The sequence below is a fragment of the Boleophthalmus pectinirostris genome, unplaced genomic scaffold (assembly GCF_026225935.1).
Source record: "Boleophthalmus pectinirostris isolate CB_2022bp ecotype Guang Dong unplaced genomic scaffold, ASM2622593v1 HiC_scaffold_15, whole genome shotgun sequence".
Taxonomy (NCBI): Eukaryota; Metazoa; Chordata; class Actinopteri; order Gobiiformes; family Gobiidae; genus Boleophthalmus; species Boleophthalmus pectinirostris.
Genome location: NW_026571070.1, coordinates 32624897 through 32630896, shown reverse-complemented (window position 1 = coordinate 32630896; position 6000 = coordinate 32624897). Strand labels below are relative to the sequence as shown.

Genomic DNA, 6000 nt, shown 5'->3' with positions numbered 1-6000 from the left:
ATGGTTGAACTTTATACAATTTCAAGAATATTTCTTTCAATAAACCTCTTTGAAAACAAACTGGGCTGGTCACTGCTTTCACTGTGAGAAGAAACAATGTTTACAGTAGTTTTATTGATACTTTACAGTGACATCACGCTGGGGGTGTTCTACATGTATGTGTGTGGCAGAATTAGCAGTTACCACAATGTACACATTAGCAAACGTTGCCAGAAATGTTTAAGGTTGTCTGAAAACTCAAGAAAAAATACAGAATGGATTTAAAGTGCTCATTATCAGGAGCTTGTGACCAATACATGTTCATGGTCTTTAGTGTTTGATTTTCAACAAAAACATGAGTGACTAAGATATGTTTAACAGTAAAAATCATCTCACCTGTTGTAATTCCAATTATACCATTTCTTTTTTGTCAGATTGTGTTAAAATAAAGCTCAGATTAAAGTTAATCATCACACCACCAGGGAATGTTGATGACATCAGCTGCAAAGTATGAATAAATGGATACATTTTTTTTATTTATTTATTTTTTTTCTTATTTTACCTAAATCTACTCTTTATACGTTCATTGTGATATGATATGATATGTACAGTGCGGTAAGATGTAACATACAGTTTATACAACAGACAACAGACTAACTGACAAAAATGTCTGCATATTAATACCATACTGAACATGAAGAAAATCACTGAAATACAAATATTTAATTTTATATTTTTTCTTCTTTAATAATAATAATAATAATAATAATAATAATAATAATAATTATTATTATTATTATTGTTATTATTATTATGTGAGCAGTCTCATTAGGAATATTTATTGCAAATATAATGTGATAAAAAGGCCCATAGGTTAAGGTAGATTTTACTGCCCCTGTAGGGAAGTAACTAACCAAGTTCCATTTACAGTTATGATATTCATATTAATGATATTCATTTTGTCTCTGGGCTGGCCTGGGAATACCTTGGGGTCCCCCCGGAGGAGCTGGAGGACGTGTCTGGGGTGAAGGAAGTCTGGAAGTCCCTGCTTAGACTGCTGCCCCCGTGACCCGGCCCCGGATAAGAGGAAGAAAGTGGATGGATATTAATTTTGGCGCTGACTGTTGCTGTTACACTGCAAATATTAAATCTAAATTATATGATGCTATTTTCTGATCTACTGGTATGTTATAATGTTGTTTCCTCATTACAAACAAACCTGGAGTTGTGTTTTGTTTCACAAATGTTCACAGTTCTGCTCTTAACACTCTTCACCACCTTGTGATGTCATGTGAAAGTGCTCCACTGTGTTTTTAAACTCCATACATACACTTTCACTAGAATTATTTAGATGAGTTCAGCCCTGGAATTGCCAATCTCTACTGAACCAAAGGTAAAATGAGCTGTTCACTACAAAACTACAAAAATTACCACTTTGTAACATCACAAGGTGGAATGGGCATTTTATGCTTTGGAAATGTAAACAGATAACAACCAATAATAATAATAATAATAATAATAATAAATAAAAAAGGAATAGCCTATTCAAATATGTGTGCATGGAACAAAACCCAACTCCAGATATGTTTTTGATGAGGTAAAATTGTAACATGGATCAAATGTGGATTTTGTGTTTAATATAGGACCTTTAAAATACATGCATTTAATAAATTATTCTTTCAGTCTAGTTAACACACTCGAAAACTCTCAAGCTGTGAAAAAAGTGATCAAATACTGTATATCAAATACCAGAAGTATTTCACAAGCCTGCAATTCACACCATTACCACAAGATGTCACCCTAAACCAACTCTAAGCCAAAAGGGCAAAGTACAGCTCCTGTCTTTTTTGCACCATCACTAACATGTACCTTAGCTCCACGGATCTGTTCATTATTACAGGAAACTTTCTGCTGTCCAGATGGTTTCACTCTATAAAACTTTAACCTGATTACACTTTTATTCCACTCCTCCGTGTTCCGACATCCCAGGGACATTCCAACATTTGTGTGTGCGCCGTGCCGAGTCTGACCATAGGGCGTCTCTTCCTGGGGCTGTGGCCGCGCTCAGAGCTCCTTCCCGCGGGCGATTGGACCCGCACCGTCCCGTAAAAGGAGTCAAACGCCTCCATTGAACGTCCGCCGTGTCTGTCAAAAGGGCAAGCAGTGACGCCGTGAGTCCCTGGGGAGATTCAGCCCTCCTGATTGGCTAGTCCTCCTGTCTTTCTACACGTGCCTCTATTTCTATTGGCTAAAGCACCCGCTCGTCTTTTTTATTGACTCATGATTGGCTCGCTGCGCTCTCGGGGGGCGGGACCGGGGGCAGCGTTGACGGAGGCGAGCAGTGTCGGGTGGGCGGTTCGTAGCAGTGACAGCGACGGTGGGAGACTCCCGAGAAAGTGTCAAAAAGCGGACAACAAACGGTGAGTGCGGTATAAAAGCGGAGTTATGGCGTGTTTGCTGCGGGGTCGGGACGCGCGGGAGGGCTTCGGTGGGCGCGTGGAGCGGTCGTGGAGCGGTTCCGGAGCGGGTGAAGTGCGTGTTCGCAGTGGAATGACGGTGATTTTTGGATGAGTGAGCTCGCGGCCAGCACGCATCACGACGGCGACACGGGAGAACGCGAGGGGATGGCGTGCTGTACGTGCCGCTTTACGTGCCGCTTTGTGGGTATTTGGGGCACTCCGAGGCGTTTGCGCGGACGGTGGCGGGCTTGCTTTCACTTTTGGGGACTCCACGTATGTTTATGAATGGAGGAGGAGGCGCAGGGTGGGCGGCTGGTCGGTGGTCAGAGCTCCGGACTGAGGCGCTTGAGGCGGCGGCGTGCGCAGCGTGGACAAGTTGCAGTGTCATACGAGCAGAGAAAGTTGTAGCGCAGGACAATGGTGCTGTTGAGTTTGCAGAGTGAGAAGACAATGGAAATCTGTTGAATTCAAATGTGTAGGCCTGCTATTTGGTTGTAGTTCAATCAAGAAGTCTGCTACACTTCCTATGTCATTCTTCTGTTCCAACTTTGCTAACAGTCTACAGTTTCACACAGTCAAAGAGATTTCACACACTGTCATGCACACACTGGTCATGTACACACTGAAAACTAATTGTGCATGAAATGTCTCAGTCTGTACAGAAACTAGAACAAACAGTTCCCAGTTTTCAGATAGTTTTGATTATAGTTATAGTCGCCATTGTAACATTTGTTCTGCAGTATGGAATTGAATTGATTAAATGGAACTAATTATGGCTGGAAATATATTTAAGACAGACCTGAGCATTTTGGGGTGTGCAAAAATATTGAAATATCTATATATTGTATCGTTTAATGTGATGATACAGTATTGATATCGTGGGCTGATGTATCGATGTATTGCCAAGAGTATTTTTTGTGTATTTTACTAAATGTGTGCTACTGTTTTGTTGCTTGTTTATGAGACACATTTGACATTTTCACTGTTTCAATTATTAAAATGTTTGAACTTTGCACAAGAAGTGGTTTAACAAAGACTTTTAGTATCACAGCCATGATTTAGCCAGGAGTTTTTATTGAACTGTATAGTTTCATTGTTGACAAAAAGCGCATTGCATGCTGGGAATTATTTTGGTCAGTGGCAAGAAACACTAATTCGACATGACGGAAAGAGCGAGAAAGCACGTAAAGGGTATTGATCCCGGTTATTTATCCACTCTAACAGCAGAGGACCCAAGACCATTTGACCAGAAATTGGTCATAAACATCGATGGAGCCAAATCACTCTTTTCAACCCCGACAGAGTCTGGACCAAACCAAATTTCTGGTCAGAATCACCAACTACCTGGACAAATATTCACTTTGGCGATATCCACAATGACTTGGTGGAAACTCCTGGGCCATTCACAGCAGAAAAGATGAAAACCTCCAAGAGTCTCGATGTGTTGTTGAACTTGTTGGAGTCCACGGTTTGTTAGGATCTTCTACGTTTGCTCTGCGAATGTTTGAAAGTCGTTTAATTCACCGTGAGCGGTTCTTTTCACTCGGAATACGAAAAAGACATTTTCCTTCTTCTGTGCTTCTATTTGTGCATCTGATAATGCAGCAGGAATTTACCATTATCGGGGAGAAATACGCGAGGTTACGCACTGTGTTTGACCGTTATCCTGTTTCTTGCCTCCGACCAAAATATTTCCCAGCATGCAACACGGGCTTTTAATAACAATGACGTCAGCTGAAACTCGCCTATTGAATTGATCTGAAATATATCAAATCAAATCGAAAACTCACTGTATCCAAATATGTATCGTATCGTGGCCTGTGTATTGAGGATTGTATCGCATCAGCAACCTCTTCATGATACAGAGCCCTACTGAGCATCGTCCACCTCCAGAGCCACATACAGCCCTTTTGTTGACTCGGACCGGCCCGTTTGGGATCATTTAGAATTACAAAATAAACAGATTTTATCATTTGACCTCATGTGTGGACTAATGCTGCATTGCTTTTATTTTCACTTTTTCATTGCTTAGTCATAACATAAACTCTTCCCAATCTGACCAGCTCATCAAAACAATGCTCTTTACTGATTTTTATAAAGAAATACAGTTCATTTTATGCATTATTGAGTTCAGCATTTTGACCTGACCCTCCACAATATTTTCTGTTTCTCATGTGGCCCCATGGGAAAAAAAAAGAATTGCCCAACCCTTTTATTGATTGATTGATTTATTGATGTATTTTTTTCTGTGAGGGGGTGGCTTTTCTCCAGATTTAACTCACAACCTGCCCTGCTTGAGTCTGCACTGTAGTTACAATCTATGACGCTCTTGAATCATTATGTTATCATATTGTTGTATTAAAAATGACTCAATAAAAGAAACAAATCTGCACAAACGTATGTATACTGTAAACGTCATCACAACAAAGAGCTGTAAACTTGTCAGCACCCCCGATGGATAGCTGCACTTCAAGCTACATTGTTTATTTATATTTTTTAATTACAAAACTGACTATGTGGCACTGTTGAATGGAAATGAAATTGGTGGGTGTGTACCGGTGGTGAAAATGGGCAGATCAGAGCAGTGACGTCTTGAATAGAAGAGAAAGGAGATGACTCAAACATGCACGAATCACTCCAAATAGAACTTAAAGAGGGTCATTGAGAAGGGAACTATCACATGCTTAAAAGTTCTAAAGTCTTATTTCGCACAATAGGTCCGCTTTAATTCTGTACTATGACACAAGAGTTCAACCAGAAAACCTCCACCTTTAGATGATGAACTTGTTTTTTGTTGCAGGAGCTTTACTTTGTTTGAGCTAAAATGCGCCATGGCCGATGTTGTTGTTCTGCATCATTTATTTAATACTTGTTTTGTCACCAGTGTCCTGTTCTATGTGTTGATGAGGGAACCTTCTTCTTGCTGTTACATTCAACTGGCCACTGTTCAGAAGATTTTAAAACTTATATCAGGTTATTTGTCTTGTTTTCAGATTTATTATCTACTTACATTTAATTCTGGGACTGTTTAATTCTAGTCTAGAGGTCGTTTATTTTAAGAGAACTTGTCAAGTAAAATGATCTTGCTGCATGGACACATCATTTCATTACTTTTAAGTCATTTTCTGATAGATTTACGTGTTTATATCAAATTTTGTTCCAGTTCTAGTTCGGAAATTGTATAATCTTAAGAATTGTCACATATATTTCTTCCATGACTCAACTTGTGAGAAAATCTTAAATTTAGGCGATAAATGTTTAAAAAGAAGCTACAACCCATTTACCAAAGTTTTCCCCTGCAACACTTGACTTGTTTTTAGATTCAGTGATACAGATTTGCTTGATACTCGAGTATTTCTCTCAAGCTTAGCTCAGTAAACTTATTTCCAGCCCATGAACAATCACCAGAGACTGCTTCATTCTAGTCTAGAGGTAAGAACTTGTCAAGTTAGTGATCTTGCTGCATGGACTGATCATTTCACTAGTTTTAAGTCATTTTCTGATAGATTTACGGGTTTATATCTTTCATTTTGGTCAAGCTTTTTTGCAGTGTATGATTTGT

The 6000-nt window shown here is 39.5% G+C and overlaps 1 protein-coding gene across 8 annotated transcripts in view; it reads left to right on the top strand.

The window, feature by feature from the left end:
* The first annotated feature begins 2315 nt into the window (after window positions 1-2315).
* The window catches only part of LOC110165553 (microtubule-associated protein 4), a 171525-nt gene continuing 167840 nt past the window's right edge, over window positions 2316-6000 (top strand). For 5 of the 8 annotated variants that reach the window (XM_055150708.1, XM_055150711.1, XM_055150712.1 and 2 more), the window contains exon 1: window positions 2316-2399. The gene's annotated coding sequence lies outside the window, so the exon portion shown is untranslated. The remainder of the gene's footprint in view (window positions 2400-6000) is intronic. The other 3 variants (XM_055150705.1, XM_055150706.1, XM_055150707.1) reach the window with 2 other exon arrangements.